The 18,454-nt window shown below is 32.5% G+C and overlaps 1 pseudogene across 1 annotated transcript; it reads right to left on the bottom strand.

The window, feature by feature from the left end:
• Positions 1–846: 846 nt before the first annotated feature.
• On the bottom strand, positions 847–17,617 carry LOC110286967 (annotated as a pseudogene). Its single transcript, XR_002377175.1, has 3 exons — positions 17,597–17,617; positions 13,368–13,472; positions 847–3,019 (listed from the first exon to the last, which is right to left on the bottom strand). The product of XR_002377175.1 is annotated as a vigilin pseudogene (transcript).
• Positions 17,618–18,454: the final 837 nt, after the last annotated feature.

Below are 18,454 nucleotides of genomic sequence, written 5' to 3'. Positions count from 1 at the left end.
TGCCTTTGTATAAGATATTTTACTAGAAATAGCATATGAAAAAACAAAATAAAACAAAATCTTGAGCTAGAAAATTCTGGTGGTGTTAGAGATTGTTTATGGTATTTTAGAAAGGCAATTTCAGATGTAAAGATACCTAAGACACTATAGGAAAAACAAGCCCCTTGCTATGATCCAGTCATCACCGTTGTTAGGTAAAAAATATTTCTATAACCCCCTTCATAGTAAATTAGCTTAGCTTAAATGTCTGTGGGAGAATCATACAAGCTTAGTGGCACAGAGGTTATATAGCTGTCATGCAGGTATAAGGGAAGATACAGCTAAGTTCATGGTTTGCACCAGCTTTCAGTTAGACAAGCTCAGAATTATGGCATGCATGCCTTATAATACTGACCAGTTAGTGGATTAAAGAATAAGGAGTAGTGCAAATTAGATAAGCAGCAACAAACAAAAAGAGCACAATTAGATTATGATTTAATGAAGTTAACCATCTAGTACTTAGATAAAAACAAAGATGCAGCTACCTTTTGACAGTTGCTGAGGTTCATAATAAAACTGAAAAGCACTGATACAACATAAAAGTTAGCAAGCCTGTGGTATGTATATAATAAATAAATTGAGTATGTATTGAAAATATGGATTTGTGTGCTATGAAAGCAGTTTAAGAACAAGTCTACAGTAAAACAAAAAATAAGTGGTTACATATTGCATACATTTAAGTGGAAGCATGTGATATACCACTGTGACAAATTTTGGGAGCAAAAAGTGTACATGTAAATGTGTCAAAATGTGCTTACAGTCCATTAGCTACATTAATAAAGAAATATTTTTTCACAGTACTTTCAGATACCAAGTTGGAACAATTTTTATTAATTTTTAAATCATGTGTTTCATTATGGTCTCCAAGGATGAGTCTTAGAAGGTGTTTGTTGTTTCAATTTGGGGAAATCTTCAGAATCATCATTTGAGGAGGTTGGGTAGGATTTTGCACTATGAGGGCCATCATTTTTCCCAGAATACTTAGGTAATTCCATGGTTATCTTGTAAAGATAGGTATTCTTAAGACTTTCCAGTTGAGAGTCATAGCTTATGAGAGCTGAAAGGTAATACTTCTCAAGATCAAGGATATGGTCAATTGCTTCCTGAACATTGTCGGGGAGTCCAACCACACTAACATTAGTATTCCAGGATCCTTTTGGAGGTAACCGGATGTCTACATTGAATTGTTCATTCATTTTATGGATGAGTTTTCCACCAAATCCAAAAACACTGTCACGAACCTGGGGGTTTATTGGGATTTCCTTAGAAACTGTTTTTTCTATCTTATGTAACATTTTCATTATTGCATCTTTAGCAGCTAGGGTATTCTTTTTATAGCCTGTAATTGTGATTTGATCTTGTATCTCACGGTTTGCTTTCTTTGGAAATTGGATAGTAACATCATGTTCTCTGCAAATCTGAGCAATAAACAAGCCCTTATGACCAGTGATTGTGGAATGGTATTTTGCATCTAGAGTAAACATTAGCTTAAAGTTTCTTAGTGCTCGATCTTCTATTTCTGTTTGTAAAGCATTAATTTGCTTCTCTAATTTAATCTTGGCTTGCTTTACCTTTGCCGCAAGACCCATTATGGATATGATATCAGAATTGCCTTCAGTTTGGGACACCTGAGTATGAACATCAAATTCACTCATTATCTTCTTTATCCCACTTCCTTTGTGACCAATGATGTAAGGATGTAGGTGAGAGGGCACCTGGACTTCAGCAGTGAAAGGAATTAGATATTCAAGAGCTTCCATGGCTGCTTTGCAATTTTCCATTTGACCTGTGATGAGTATGGTTTTATTTTTCCTTTGGTTACTAAAAACAATTTCTTTAGTGCTCTTTCCCCACTTTTCTTTCTCAGTTTCTTGAATCACTGGATGTATATACATAGTTGGCTTTTCTTTGTCTGGAAATGTGAGTTGAACTTTGAAATCTCTAGCAATTTGCTGAACTTTGGAACACAGTGGTCCCATGAAAAATGTATAAAACTTTTGAGGAATAACATACTGTGTTGTGACATGGGAACCCAAGGGCTCGAAAATCTGTTGGATGTGTTTCTTCGCTGCTTCAACACAAGCCTTTTCTCCTTTCATTGTAACTCTAATGCTCTGTTTTCCTTCATATGTGAAGTGAATAATCATACCAGCATAGACTTCAGTCATTTCTCTTATAAGCTGGTCCCTTCGCATGACAAAATAATGGTGAAACTTGCGATTTATCAGTATGCTGTCCTCCACCACATGATCTAAGTCTTTCATCAAAAGGTCTAGTACTTTTTGTACTTCTTTAACAGCTTCCTCTTTCCCTATGATTGTTATCAAATCCTGATTCTTATTTTTAAGAGTAGGGAAAACAGCACGTGCCCCGAGTTTTATACATGTTTCGGGAAGATTGCCACCATTCTTATTCTTGAGAAACTGATGATATTTTGACTTGACAGGGACAGATACAGAATAATTCTTGGCTTTCTCTTCTTCCAGTAATTGATGAAACTTTTTCTTTACCTTTTCAATATTGTCTGAACGGCCCCTAATAACAACTTTTTGACGATTTGATTTTCTTTTTGAAAAGTAAATATTGAATCTTCCACATTCTTCCATGATTGTGTCAATCAAATGCTTCTTTGGATTGATAAGGGATTTATATAAACTAGAAGGAATATAAAATTCCACTTGTGAAATTTTGACTATACTATTTTGCATTGTAAGAAACCAACGTCGAGCTAATTCACAATTTTCTGGATTTCTAATAACTATATCATTCTCCAAATTACAATTTGATAGATTATCAGCATTCATGCTTGAATTTAAGGGCCTAACATGATTCTCCATCTGCAAACACCTGTTTGGTTGCACAGTGCAAGTTTTGTTCGATGCCATTGTTGAATTTCAAGAAATTATAATACATATGTATTGCAGAGAAAATTTAGTAGCCAGTAGTGAAACCTCCTGTAGTTGCCTTTTTGCACATTATTCTAAGGGAAAAATAAACACTTTAAGTATATAAAATTGTTCCCAAAGTAACATATAGACTTTAGATAATAAATTCTATTGTTTTACTTTACCAATTTGACAAAAAAACATATCACTTTATCTATTCTTAAGTGAGCAAAAGATTCTCTCAAAATGTGAGGACTATGAGGAAGCAGATCCCCTTTTATCTAAAAGTAAATCATTTTTTTAAGTAAATCATTTTTAAATACTCTTTGCTAGCCATAAAATGTCATTTATTTTTCAAAACCATGCATTTTCATTTATTCTGCAGTGTCAGATGTTGATTGGGAATCACATCTGAAAAACATTCAATTTCCTAGTTTTAAGTGGAAAATAGGAAATAGAGCTTATAGTTTCAAACCCATATTCATAGGATCTGGCTTTCTCCAAATAGACATTGAGTTGTGGAAGTTAGAAAGCAGTAGTCAGTATCAGTGAAAGGGTAGTTTTAATAATAATTTCAATGATTAGGTTAATTACTTTCTTCTAGGTAATTTCTAGAGCTAAACCATTGCAGGTTTATAATATGTCCATAATCTCACACATGTGACCATCATTCAGAGGTAACCTTCCCTTCTTCCATCAAACCTAGGTAACATCATTTTAGATTTTATCTCTATGGTTGTCTTATCTAAAAATTCATAAAAACAGTATCATATATCATACAGTCTGTTGAATTTTAAGTCTTTACCTTCTTACCATTTTGAGGTTTATCTACACTAACATATAAAATGTATTATTTTCTCTTATTGAATAAGATCTTGTTTTTCTTTAATATTTACTTTAATTATTATTCTGACTCACCTTTCCTAATTCTACCAAGAGTATAATTCAACAAAAAATTATAACTTTTCATCTTAGAGAAATATTTCCTTTAATTGTTCATTATGTAATGTAATTTAGAATCACAACTTTGAAGGTTCACAACTCTGAATATTATATGACACTAATTACTTTCTTAAGCATACCCCTCAAGCCCAGAGCTGCAAAGTTTATTTTTTTTTTTGTTTTTTTTGTTTTTTTTTTTTTTTCGAGACAGGGTTTCTCTGTATAGTCCTGGCTGTCCTGGAACTCACTTTGTAGACCAGGCTGGCCTCGAACTCAGAAATCCGCCTGCCTCTGCCTCCCGAGTGCTGGGATTAAAGGCGTGCGCCACCACGCCCGGCGGTTTTTTTGTTTTTTTGTTTTTTTTGTTTTTTTTTTTGCAAAGTTTATATATCACATACTTTCACTGGAATATTATAAGATCATATATGAAGTATAAAATGAGTAAGAAATGTCACAGTCAAAAGCTAGATGAGAAAATGTTATTGCCAATTAGAGAAAAATAATCCAGTTTTTCTAATATTAAGAAAAGTATGAATGAATATCTAAACTTTTACCATCTTTATAACATGGGCACATAATACAATGCTAAACCTTATCAAGTGCTGACTTGAACAATTCTTACTCCCAATGAGTGGACTTTGGTTATAGTTCATGTGAACATTTTGGAGATTACACATTGATCAATGGTTCAACTCTTGAACAGGAATGGAAAGGCATGGGCCTGGAATTCTGATAATGTACCTCTAAGGTGAAAGTATTATATTTTAGAGTCTTTGGAATTATATAATGAGCCATGCATATTGTGGTGGTTTGAATATACTTAGCCTAGGGATTGGCATCATTATGAAGTCTGGCTTTGTTTAAGTAAGCATGTCACTGTGGGTGTGGGATTTGAAATCCTCTTCCTAGTCACATGGATACAGTATTCTCCTGTTTGTCTTTGGAGCAAGATGTAGAAATCTCAGGTCCTCCATACCTTCCTGGACACTGTTATGCTTCCTGCCATGATAATAATGGAGTAAAGCTCTGAAACTATATGCCAGCTCCAGCTAAATGTTGTCCTTTATAATAGTTGCCTTAGTCATGCTGTCTCTTCACAGCAATGAAAAAACTAAATTTATTTTTTCCCTTTTACTGATAGCAATCAAGTGCCATAAAAGCACTCTATCACTTGGCTATAACCCTACCATCTACTATTAATTGTTTGGAAATGCATAGCTACATATAGCAACAAACATTTATCAAAATGCTCATAGTTGAATTGGTCATATTGATGAAAAACTTCAGAGTGCCTATAGAACTATTAGTAGATAATCATAATTCAATTATCTTTATACTTTCCCAGCAGATTTCAAAATTCAATAGTGTTTTAGAATAAACATATAGTAATAACTAAATTATTAAACACACTTTTATAACTTTATAAAATTATGCCCTCTGTACTTAAAACAAAATTTAACAACTAAAAGAGATTATGCATTGTTAATATTTGTTGGAGACATTTGTGCACATGCACAGAAAAATTCTTCAGAATACATATAGAGGATAAAACCTGGTCCTCCATGACATGATACTTTTAAAGAGTTAAATTATACATTATTTAAATGTGATAATGATAAATATATCATTAGGAATTTTTACCCTAAAACTTTAAAGACATAAGTACAGGAAGACTTCTGCTCAGCTTACAGAACAAACAGGGAAGGCTCTTCAGTCTCTGACAAATGGACTGAAAATCTCCTGATCTGCAGAGATTCTGATGACCAACACATAAGTAATCCCCAGACCATGAAGTTCTAATCCACACCTCCCTAGATGCCCTGTCCTGATTCTGAAATGTAAGTAGTCTCTAGGCCACCAGCCTTAGTCCCACACTCCTATGCAACCAACTAACTCTGACATTTTAAATATTACTTAAAAAGACAAAATAACCCAAAAAATACAAAATAATTCAAAGAATAACAGAAGGAATACTTTAGTCTGAAGAAAATGATAAGTACATCTAAGATATCACAGGAAATAAACAACACCAGTACAGTTAATCTAGAGGTCTTATCAAACACCACACAATCAACAAAATGGCAGGAATGGATATATATTCTTCAGTAACAACTGAATAATAGTGTATATGTAAGTTCTACAATAAAAATACAGAGATTAGGAAAACATTGAAAGACAGTTTTCATCTTTTTGTTGAGTCAAAGAAACAATTTTTGCTGTCAATAATAGTTAAGAGTATAAGGAGAGAAGTAGATATGACTACTATAGCATGGTAAAATATACTTCAAATGAAAAATAAACAGATTAGAAAAGTCAATTCATACTCATAAAAGGAACACTCCCCCCCAAGAGGGTGCAACAATTCTAAACATATACACACGAAATATAGGTGTACTTAATTTCATATTTAAATATCTCATATTAAAAGTAAAATCATTAACTGGGTCTTTTGATTGAGACTGCTAGTGTTCAGTTATTATTAAAAGCTGCATATTGATTCCTGAAAAAAATTTTAAAAAAAGTAAAATCATGGACTAACCTCAACAGAGATACAGTACATGATTTTATCAAGCCAATGTGACCAATAGACAAGTAATATGCACAAAACTAAACAAAGAATCATTAAATTAAATAATACCATAAACCAAATGGATAAAGGAAAATTCCACCTAAATAATACACATCAGTACATGGAATATTCTCAAAAAAAAAAAAAAAAAACAATCACATATTAGAACAGAAAGAAGTTCCCAAAAGGCCAGGCAGTGGTGGCACACACCTTTAATCCCAGCACTTAGGAGGCGGAGGCAGGCGAATTTCTGAGTTCGAGTCCAGCCTGGTCTACAAAGTGAGTTCCACGACAGCCAGGGCTATAGAGAGAAACCCTGTCTCAAAAAACAAAAACAAAACAAAAGATATTCAAAAAAGGTAGGAAAATGAAATAACATTCTGTATTTTATCTGTTCACAGTGGAATACAGCTAGATGTCAAGAGAAACAAAGTATATAAATTCATGGGGAAAAAATAAACTATTGAATACTTTGAGGAAGAAATAAATAGTGAAATAAAAAATCCTATATTTGAATCAAATAAAAATGCAACGTGACATTTTCTATGGAACAGAACGAAGGCAGTCCTAAGAATAAAGTCTGAAGAATATTTGAGACCTCAAAAATCAATAACTGAATTGTTCAACCAAATGTCATGTAAAACCATATATATGTATATATATATATATATATATATATATATATATATATATATATATATATATATATATGTGTGTGTGTGTGTGTGTGTGTGTGTGTGTGTGTGTGTGTCTATTCCCCAAAAAGTATATGGGAGCATATTGTCAATATCATGTCTGAAATTATTAAAATAGAAATAAGCAAAACTACAAGAACTAATAAAACTTTTATTTTTTGAAAAGAAATAAGGTCGATGTCCAAGTAGCTTTCCTATTGTGATAAAACACCATGGCAAGATGAAACTTTGAGAGGAAAAGTTTGTTTCATCTTACAGTGCATACCTAATTATACACTGCTGCATGAAACCAGTGTAGAAAAATGGCAGAAACCAAGACTCTTAGGAGCTTATGCATAAGCCAAGAAGAAACAATAATTACTAGTTTGGTACCTATGCTTCGCTAAACCTTTCTTATAAAACTCAGGACCACTTGAACAACTTTCTCCTTTCAAGAGATCAGAACCACTAAGGTGAAATATTTATTTGTTGGGACAATTGATATTGGTCTTAGGTTGCTGTGCTTAAGAAGAAATCAGCATCATTGAGGTTAAGTATTTTGGCAAGTGTTTCCTTAGGATTAAAACAGAGAAGCTATAATAGTGCTGAAAGTAGTAGAGGGTTAAATTGCCCTGGGATCCAAATTAGGTAAAGGGCAGAAGTCTCATAGTCAATTTTTCAGCCCCAACTAACAACTAGCACAGATTCTTAATTTAAATTATCAGATGGCAATACTACTAATAAAGATGATGCAGCATAGATATATTATGCTGAAGGCTTGTAAATAAAGGGGGGAAATTTAGTGGTCCTGACAGTGAAATTTTACATAATTTTGCATGATTACATTATCTTTCAACACTGTATACATACAAGTACTAGAACAGCCTGGACGTTTAGAACATTTCTATCCTCAAGTTGAGAAAACCTAAGATCTGTATGGGCATCATTAATTAGAATGAATATTTAAGGCCTATATCAGAACAAGGATTATAGGTCAATGGCAAATGTGTTAACTGTTATAGTGAACATCAGCTTATCAATCTTACAGAGGCATTTTATCTATTTTGTATTAATTTTCCTCTTCCCATAAATGTGTACGTTTGTATCAAGTTGAATAAAATCCAGCAAGGCACAAATGAACTTTTGTCAACTTAATACTCAGACACATCAATATTAAACTAGACTCTTTCCTTTCTTGTTTATCTCCAAGGTCTCACAGTAATTTTTAACAGTCACAGTCTTTAAAATTAAAAGACCCCCAAAACTTAGCCTCTTTAAAATATCCCACATCACTGTAAACTCTAAACATGTTTCTAAAATTCCAAAGTGTGCTAACATTGGGCTCCTTTAAAATCAATATGCAAGTTAAATACCTCCACATTCAACCAGGGAAGAATTAAGATACAGTTATAGTCAAAAGCAAAACCAAGTTTAACAGTATAACAAGTGAAGAATTATGCATGTGCTATTCACTTAAGATCTTCTGGTTTCCAAAAGACTTATAACACTCCATTTATCCATCTCTGCTATCCACAGCACAAAGATATTTTCTTTTAGAATCAGGATGCCTCCACTCCAATGTGGAGCATTGGGCTATGCACAGACAATCTGGTCTCCAGTAGAGCTGAAATGCTGAACCCCAGGACCCAGTGGTGATAATTTATTATATGGGATGGAAGGAGTTCTCTCATGTCTCCTGAAACCCTGGCTCTTATAGAAGTTACCACCCTCCACAGCCCCCACAAGAAAAGCAAGGCTAGAAGTCATGTAGGCAATATCCCAATCTTCTGACCTTCAGGCTAAACTCCTCCCCAGTTACCTAGCAACAGAAAAGATAGCATACTTTTAAAGGGGCTGTTTGGCCCCTTAAATGCTCTCTTAATCCTCACTCTCACCCTCTCTCTCCTCTCTCTTTGTCTTCTCCTCTCCTCTCTCTTCCTCTTATTCTCTAGTCTATTCTCTCTCTTTCTACCTTCTCTCTTTCCCCCTGAATTTCTACAATAAAGCTCTAAAACCATAAACTGGCTCTGTTCAGCTGTTCAGACTCTTGCCTGTGTGGGAACCTCTCTTCCCTATTCCCTCTTTCCCATAACTCCGGGGCTACAGGGTATAACCCCGATACCCCTTTTGGTTTCAGGGGACTGCCCCTCATCCACCCCTCCCCAGTCGAGTGTGGTCAGAGGATTGGATGCCCACCCAGGGCTGAGTGGAAAGCATCTGGCAGCCTTCTCACGTCTGCCTGTCCAGAGCATAGGTGGAACTCTGGCTGGACGTGGGCTATCCTTCCCTCCCCCTCTTTCCCCAGGCCCCCTTTTTAGTTCCCACATTCTAACACCCACTTCTGTCCTAGATGGGTACCTCATTTCTCTGGTATCTCCAAAATGCTCCACTGCAAATACACTGGACCTTCAAGAGTAACCTATGGTGAGCTTTTTTATCAGGGTACTATTACTGGCAAGTGGTACCAAACCTCAACTGCACAAGACCACTTTAGTCTAGGAGCTTCTACTACAACAGAAACTGAACCTTCACACAACTCATAATCTTTTGTACAAGGTTGGTACTACACAGTGAACTTAACACCCATCATTCATTAATCAATAATATGCCTCCACAATTTAGTCTAGCAGTCAATGTTACAAAAGCATTTAGTTTGTATAGATTTGATTAAACAGGCAAATAAGCAAAAAGCACAACTGATAATGGTTTAGGCAAATTAACCAAAAGAGAGAAGACCCAAATCAATGAAATCAGAAAAAAAGGTGAGACATTATAACAGAAATAAATGAATTTCTATCCACATATTATTTAGAAGGGGAAATTTGTGAAATTGGGGAATCTGACAGATAATCAGTGAATTTTTAAATGCATAGACATATCAAACTTAAAATTAAGGAGCTCAACATAATACCTAGTTCTCTGACCAAACCTGGTAGTGGAAAATAACACCTATTTTCCAATTTATAGGCCTAAGAAATGTTTTGATTCCATTAGTGTAGGAAATAAAACAAAATATAAAGACACTGGGACTTATAAAACATAAAACATTACAGTTTCCTTTGCTGTATAATGAGTAGACTGAGAATATGTGGAACTGAACAACAACAACAACAAAAATAACCCAACAAGAGAATTGCAATTTTCTTGGAAACACTTTAGATAGTACATTACTTATCAAATTAATTTTACTTTACTATTCTGCTTCACAAAAGTCAGGATGACCATCATCATGAATGCAAATGACAATAGAAGTTGATATGGTATAGCAAAAAAAAAAAATAACTCTTACATGTTCTTGGTAGGAGTATAAACTATCACATATATACTAAAAAATAAGTCTGGAGGTTTCTTAAGTCACAAACCAAAACCCAAAATAGATTTTTTGATCCAACTATACTACAGTAATAGTTGCACATTCGTATTAAGTACTGTTTTATTTATAGTAGTTAGGAAATGAAAAAAAACTTGATGTCCAGTGACTGATAAATTGCTAAGAAATTGTGGCACTCATACATAGTGTAAAATTACTCACCTTTGAAGAAAAATGAAATGATGGAAACTATAGGCAAATGAATGGAACTAGAATAAAAACTATACTGAGTGAGATAACTGACTTCTAGAAAGATAAATGACTATTGTCTCTTTTATATGTAAAATTTAACTTCAAGTCTTTTATGTATTTGACTTGGAGCATGAATGAAATCCAGAAAAGTAGAAATGAACGTTGTGGGCAAGCAGTGGTTCAAAGAAGTGAAAAAGTAAATGAAAGGTAAAATTAAGTTATGAGGTGGAATACAGGGAGTGGAAAATCTAAAGCAAGGAGGGGTTTGGGTATGTAGGAGAAATTAGAGCATGAAGAGGGTTAGGGTATAAAAAGGCATGTCAAAGCCTACTATATTACAACCTAACCTAAAAAAATGAATATTAAGTGGAAGGATTGCAGAACATACCTGAAAGGAAAGAGGGGTAATATCAAGTGATGAAGAATTAATATCTATAATTAAGGTTGGGAGTGGTCCAGGACTATAAGGCATAAACAAATATTTAGAAAGCACTTTGACAAGACATTTCAAGAAGTAACACTAAAAAGTTCCATAACAAAGTCTATGTCCTCCAAAACCATGGTCTTCTAACCAACACTATAGTACTAGTCATGAAATTCCTTCCTGCAGAGCAAGCCTTATATCTAAGCAGAAAAACAAGGATGTGATCAAAGACAGAATTGAAATACTAATAACCTACATTGTTTTAAAGAACAATGGAGCACAGTGTCTATCACACACACACACACACACACACATACACACACACACATACACACACAAAACAACCAATGAGTATTCCTCCCCTGGAGTACCACTATCATCGCAAGTTTATTTTTTTCCCCTCACTTTTCCTTGTAAATCTACATTTCCTCTGAAGGAAAATATCAATTACTTAAAGTGCATGCTAAGCAGGGTAGAGGAGACAGGAAGTTTTCATATGAATATTTTGCTCCACAGTATTTATTCTCAAGCAGGAGAGACCATATGATAGAAGAAGGGGTCATGAGGATAAAATTGACACAGAACTATATACCCCAAATGAGTACCACAAATCATTTTGTCAATAGCAGCTAAATATACTAACAACAATGCTGATGTTATAAGCAACAAATATATCTCCATATACTTAAAAGGCTACATGTTAATAGCTCTCTGTTCATAATGAAATTAAATGAAAAATCAATGGTATAATAATCAGGAAATTAAATATACATATAATGAATAGTATAGGTTGAATCATATTTTGGGTAAAAGACATAAATTAGGAATGTTTAAACAAAACAAAAAGTATTATAAAACTGGATGAAGTTTCAGAATAGTAATTTTGACCAGGTATAAAAAAAGGATTAAAGGGAAGTGCAAAATTATTTAGACCTTCACCTTGTGAAAGAAGGAGGGAGGGAGAAAGTGAAGAATCTCTACTCAGAGAAGAAAAAAAGTAGAAATAAAAAACCTCATCTGAGCACTGGAAGCTCCAATGGAGGAGTTACGGGAAGGACTGAAGGAGCTGAAGTGCCTTATCTGGTATCAATGGGAGGGGAGGCCCTTGGCCCTGTAAAAGTTCCATGCCCAAGTGTACAAGAATGCTAGGGCTGTGAGGCAGGAGTGGCTAGGTGGGTGGGGGAGCACCCTCATAGAAGCTGGGTAAGGGGAGATAGGATCACAGGTTTGCGAGGGGAAACCAGAAAATGGGATAATATTTGAAATGTAACTAAAATATCTAATTAATATAATATTAAAATATCTTATAATTGAAAAATTCATAACAGTCTAAAATTCTAGTCAGTCTAATTTACAAATGAAAAAAACAAAACCAAATCAACTACCAAACAAAACCCAAACAAACAAATGATAAAAAAAAAGTCTATTAGCTGAGAAGATGAGAAGATAAACAAAGATTATTTAAAAAGTTTTAAGGCAATATTATTTTCAATATGATGACCTCTACAATATGTTTTTCATTAAACCAGGAAACATTTGTTGCTGCACAAGTTTAGGAAAATAGTTAATAAAATCAATTAATTTGCTTTGCAGGTTATTTCAAAACATCCTGAAAAAGACACATATTGTATATTATTTCCTTTATTTACTAGCTAATCAAAAACACCTACTTATATTAGGTGCAGCTCAGTATTAGAATATTCATATAACAGGAATCATTTCCTAGCAAGAGACATAATTTTCTAGATTTGATCCCAAGAAATATGTACATATATTACTAGATATCAAATATATCTAAAATATAATTATGTGTGTGTGTGTTTATAATCTAAACTTACATTGAAGAATAATTTTTCCATTAAAATAGTTGAGAAACAACTCATGTATTTACTACTCATATAGGTAATATATATGAATAGGATGAAGAAAGTCTACCTCAAGTGCTTTACTACTATTAACAAGACATTACATCCCAAACAGTAAACATTTTGCAATTTTGAAAAGTGTTAACTATAAGTTCATTATAGTTGCATAAGTATTTATCTAACTCATATTGAAAGGTATATTTTAATGTAAAAAATTACTATATTTGAATCATTGAAATGTAAATTATCATTATTTGTCTTAAAATGTCTTCATGAATAAATAATTTTAGATGATAATATCAAAAATATATTTTAAATAATGCTTGATTTCTCTTCCTACCTTAAATTTTTTCTAGCCCAGTTTTCAAAGTATATTTGTTGATATATTTGTGAAAGTACACTCTTACCTTTCAAACTTTCAAAATAATTGGAAGAAGAGAGCTTCACTGAATTGCCGATTTGTCTCAATATGAAGTGAAAAGCTAAAAATAAAAATGGTAATCTTCCAGTACCTGAAAGTTAGGATGTCAGAATGATTATGTTAAAATGCCATGTACAATCCTCTCATTAAACAAACACCATTAATAGATATAAATTGAAAGACAGATAGATAGATAGACAGACAGATGAGTAGATGGGTAGTTGGGTAGATGGGTAGATAGAGACAAACTGTGGAATAGAAAAAAGCCTCTATTCCAAGTAACACTGAAAATACACATTAAATTTAGATACAGAATTGTCTCCACATAATCCTTTTGCCAGTGTATACAATATAATTCTTACATTGTAACCTTCATAAAACTTCACAGTTGTAAGTTTAGGTATGTCTTTATATATTAATATGATGCTAGCATCTTTTTGCTATCTGTCTATCTCTATTCTATAATGAACATTTTCTAAACCATTTTCCCTTTTGGGCTGTGAATTTTTATTCATTAATTAAGTAGAATAAATGCTTAACATTCTAGTATTAATTGGGTGGATTTCACATTTCATGAAACACAACTACTTAAATTTTACAAAAAAAAAATGCTCTAATTACACTCACATATGAAGTATCAGGAATATCCATATTGAATTTCAATGAGCTTTGTGATAGTATATAAAAATCTAGCCAAATGTTGAAAATGCTCATGTGATTTTAACCCATGCTAGATTTAAAGTACAACATATGCCAAATGTATACAGAAACAGAGTACCTGTATAAAAATGTTAATGCTTAAGTATTTACATACAGAAAATATAGATGACAACTAGTATTCTAATAAAAATAATAAAAGTAATAGAGATAATGAAAATTTCCTCAACACTAGTACTTATACATATAAATGTGTGATCAGGATAGAGGTTAAAATGTAAATAATCACCAAAGACTGACTACAGTCAATGTCACCATAACAAAAAAATTAGAATAAGAATAACATATACATGAACCTGCAATGTTTCTAAATATTAAGAATGAAGTTTTAAATAATTTGCCTGTTATGGATAAGCTATGCAGCTGACCTACTTCTTCTTTCAGTTGTATAACAAATATTTACCATAGTAATTTTGAATTTTGGAAAAATAATATTTCATCTTGGAAAAAAAAACTAATTAGGCAAGTGTTCTGAGTACTTGGATAACCCTAAGTATAGAAATATACTACTACAAGTGTTACATACCTACTCATAGATAAAGAAAATAAAAAGAAATACAAAGTAAAATAAATAGAGACATGTTATAGAATAATATAAATACAGAGTAAAATGTTAAAAAATAAAGAATAGTCAGGTGTGGTGGCACACACTTTTAATCCCAGCACTTGGGTGGCAGAGGCAGGCAAATTTCTAATTTCGAGGCCAGCCTGGTCTACAGAGTGAGTTCCAGGACAGCCAAGGCTACACAGAGAAACCCTGTCTCAAAAAAACAAAACTAACTAACTAAATAAAATAAAATAAAGAATAACATTAAAGTCTTAAAAGAATTTTAAAAATTACTAAAAATGCATCATGGAAATCAGACTATTCAAACAATGCAAAAAGTCAAACAAACAAGTAGTTCTATGACTGATTATATAGTGAAGCATTATTATATAATATATCAAAATAATGAGAAAGGAAGAAAATATTTGTCATCCACTATATTAGGAGAGTCAAGGTTTGTCATTGGGTATTGGAAGCAGTTTCATTAGCCAAGATGAGTAAGGTTCCTTAAAACTATATATATAGTTTTATAAACATGGTTATGCATGATATATGTGTTTTGTTGTTGTTTGTAATAGGTAATAGTGTGATTCCTTGTGGTTTTTTTCAGGTGTACTTATTGTCTTACCCCCCTCCCCTTTCCTTAAAGAGTCTCCCCTTTCCCAATTTACTCTAACAAAAACCCCAATGAGAAGACCTCTTTTGAATAATTGACATGAGATTCCCAAAACCATGCAATTTATTCATGTTTCCCTTGCTTATCCAGCAGAAGAGGTAACAAGTTAATTCCCTATTATTAAAGATACCATGCCCTTCAGTGACAAAAACCAGAGGTCTCTGAACTGGAAGTGACCAGAAAGCTCACTCCTTGATAACTACCTTTCACAATACCAAATGGCAACATGCAGAATTTGAAAGGAGAGAGGCAAACAACAACCCCACCCAGATATGTTGTCTATGAACCACATCAACTAATAGCTTGGCAGCATAATCTGAAGGCTGCGATTGTGGCATGTATACCTTGGGGGTAAACAACAGTTCTCTATTTGAATTTAAGACTCAAAAAAAAAAAAAAGAAGAAGAAGAAGAAGATTATTGATACTGGAAACCTAGCTAATTACTCACTGTTAGTGCAGTCATGGTTATTAGAAAATAATCTACATCCTTTACTTTACTAAACCAACATAGTTCCTCACAACAATCCATAAACATTTTTTCCTGAACTCTCAGATATATTTAGTTTTCATCCCTTATCAAGAAAACTCTTTGCAACAGAAACCATTAAAGTAAAAGTAGTCAAAGTATAGAGTTATAAAACCCAATCCCAATAAATATTTTTACAGGACACTCCTTAATCTAATACACTCTGACCATTGTAGAAGATAGAGCAGGCAGATTTTAAGAGCCAGGAGACCAGAGAATTTTCTTTGGAGTGATAGAAACTAATACTATTAAAAATAACAGCTAAACCCATAAATTGTCACTAACATGACTTCTCAAATGTGAGCCTAATAAGGGCAGCACAAAGAGACATGTGAATATGGATGTAGAAAAGTGCACAAGGCCTCAACCCTACACAAAGAACTATAGGCAACTGGAATTTCTGTGAACAGGAGAGCTGACCATCTTGAATGAAGGTTGTTTACTGCAAAAGTTCATCCCTGAAAACATCTGTGTAAGTACCATTATACAGCCTATTAAGCTATATTTAGGTTACGTACACTCATATATATGTATATAAGTCTCTCTCTCTTTACATATATATATATATATATATACGTATATATATATATGTATATATATATATATATGTATATATATATATATACATACATATATATGCCAATTTAGAAGCCATAAATTTAAAGGAGAGTGGGGAAGAGTATCAGAGAAAGAAGGAGGGAGGAAAGGGTTGAAAGAAATGTTATAATTACATTGTAAATTCAAAAAATAAAGAATAGTCAAAGCTCAAAGGTAAATGAAGAAAAAAATCCTTGAAAATATAGATTTTACTATATATTAAACAGTGAAACAATTGCCTGATGTGAAATTTTATGTACATAAATGCTGATAGGCAAATGCAGAATCATGAAGAGCCTGATTATACGATCTAAAACCTGCAAAGTACGAAATATTCTGTATAACTTTATCCTCTATTAAAATTGAAGGTACAATGAACCTTAATAAACTTATAAATGTAAAAAATATGAAAAAAGCATGAAATGTATGATATTAAATATATAATTTTATAATAAAAATAATAATTCCAATGCTGTGAATATAAAATTAAGTATAAAAGAAACATATTTTAAAATAAACTATTAGAAACTAGATTAAGCTTACAACATTTTTATAACTAAAATATATATCAAATATAAAACAGAAATATAAATAAATCAATATTTAAACAAAATCTGAAAGAATTTTAAGACAAAAGAAATATTTATTCCTCTAAAACTTAAAAATAAATGAAAACTTAAGGAAAAATTGAAGTTTCATATTAGTCTTAGATCACACTGCAAGTCTGATCATAAACATATCTTCTTTCACTAAAAATTAGAATGTTGAGAAGTTTAACTTTATGATATAAAGGAAAATCAAAATGGTGCCAGTATACAGTATCAGTGTATATGCTTTAATAGGACTATAAGCCTTAAAAGGAACAGAAAAACACTCCTATATTCTCATAACTAGTTATGAAATAAATTGCAATGAAATGGTAAGGAAATAATAATTTATAAAGAGTAAAACTACATTTCCAAGTAAATAAGAGAGAATGTTCAAAAGAAGACTGAAAATTACAGTGAAAAAAAAAATAAGTAACTAAATCAGAAGATAGGAACCAAGCAATTATCTTAAGTATACACATACATAATCTACTAGATATTTTAAAAGTTAAGTAAAATTTACTTTTACCTAAATATCTAAGTGAAAGCTAACAAAAATGCTACCTGGAAAGGCTGAGTAACTGGACTGTGCCAACTTAGACCTTACTGAGAATATAGAAAGGCTTCCATGACAACAGAATTGTGAAGAAAGCTTTCCTCATAATGAATAAGCCAGTCAAAAGGGCCACAGGCTCTCACTGCCAGTATAGGCCAAGTCAACGTTAACAAGATTTAAATGAGCAGTTGATGAAATATTAAGGAAAAATACAATACTATTCAGCTATTAGAACACTAAACTATTAAGAAATAACTTTACAAATAAATAATTTTAATGGTGTAAAGAAACAGTGCAAGTATATGTGACAGTCTGGTAAAAAGCTACAACATCAATGAAAATTTTAATTTCACTTAAAATAGAATGAAAATCTTTTGGAAAGTATAAATCAATTGGAAAATTACAACAGTGTACATTGGGATAGCAGTAAAGGAAAGGTGGGAATGTACATGCAGGTATTGTCTAATGGAAACTCTAAAAGTATAGGTGAAGTGAAAAAAAACTCATAAAAATCCATAAAAGTAGTAAATATTGTGTAATTCAACTTTTAAACACTCTAGGCTTTCAGACAGTAAAGAACAAATTGTATTGCTGTTAAAGTCATACAAGGAATTCAAGGAGTTTCAAGGAGACATCAGCAAACAGCTAAATATACATAAAGAGAATAGCCATTAATTACTGAGTGGCCATGTCAAAAATACATAGAGCTGACTAAAGTGTATGGGACAATACAGGATTTCAAAACTTAATTCAATAAAAAGATAGAAATATTTGAGGGAACTCAAGCTGAAATGAAGATAAAATTGAAAAACCCAATAACTCATTTAGAAAACTGGAGTTTTGAAAGGTTTACAAGTATAATGGGT

The sequence above is a fragment of the Mus caroli genome, chromosome X, assembly GCF_900094665.2.
Source record: "Mus caroli chromosome X, CAROLI_EIJ_v1.1, whole genome shotgun sequence".
In the NCBI taxonomy this organism is placed as follows: domain Eukaryota; kingdom Metazoa; phylum Chordata; class Mammalia; order Rodentia; family Muridae; genus Mus; species Mus caroli.
This window is presented reverse-complemented; position numbering and strand designations above follow the sequence as displayed.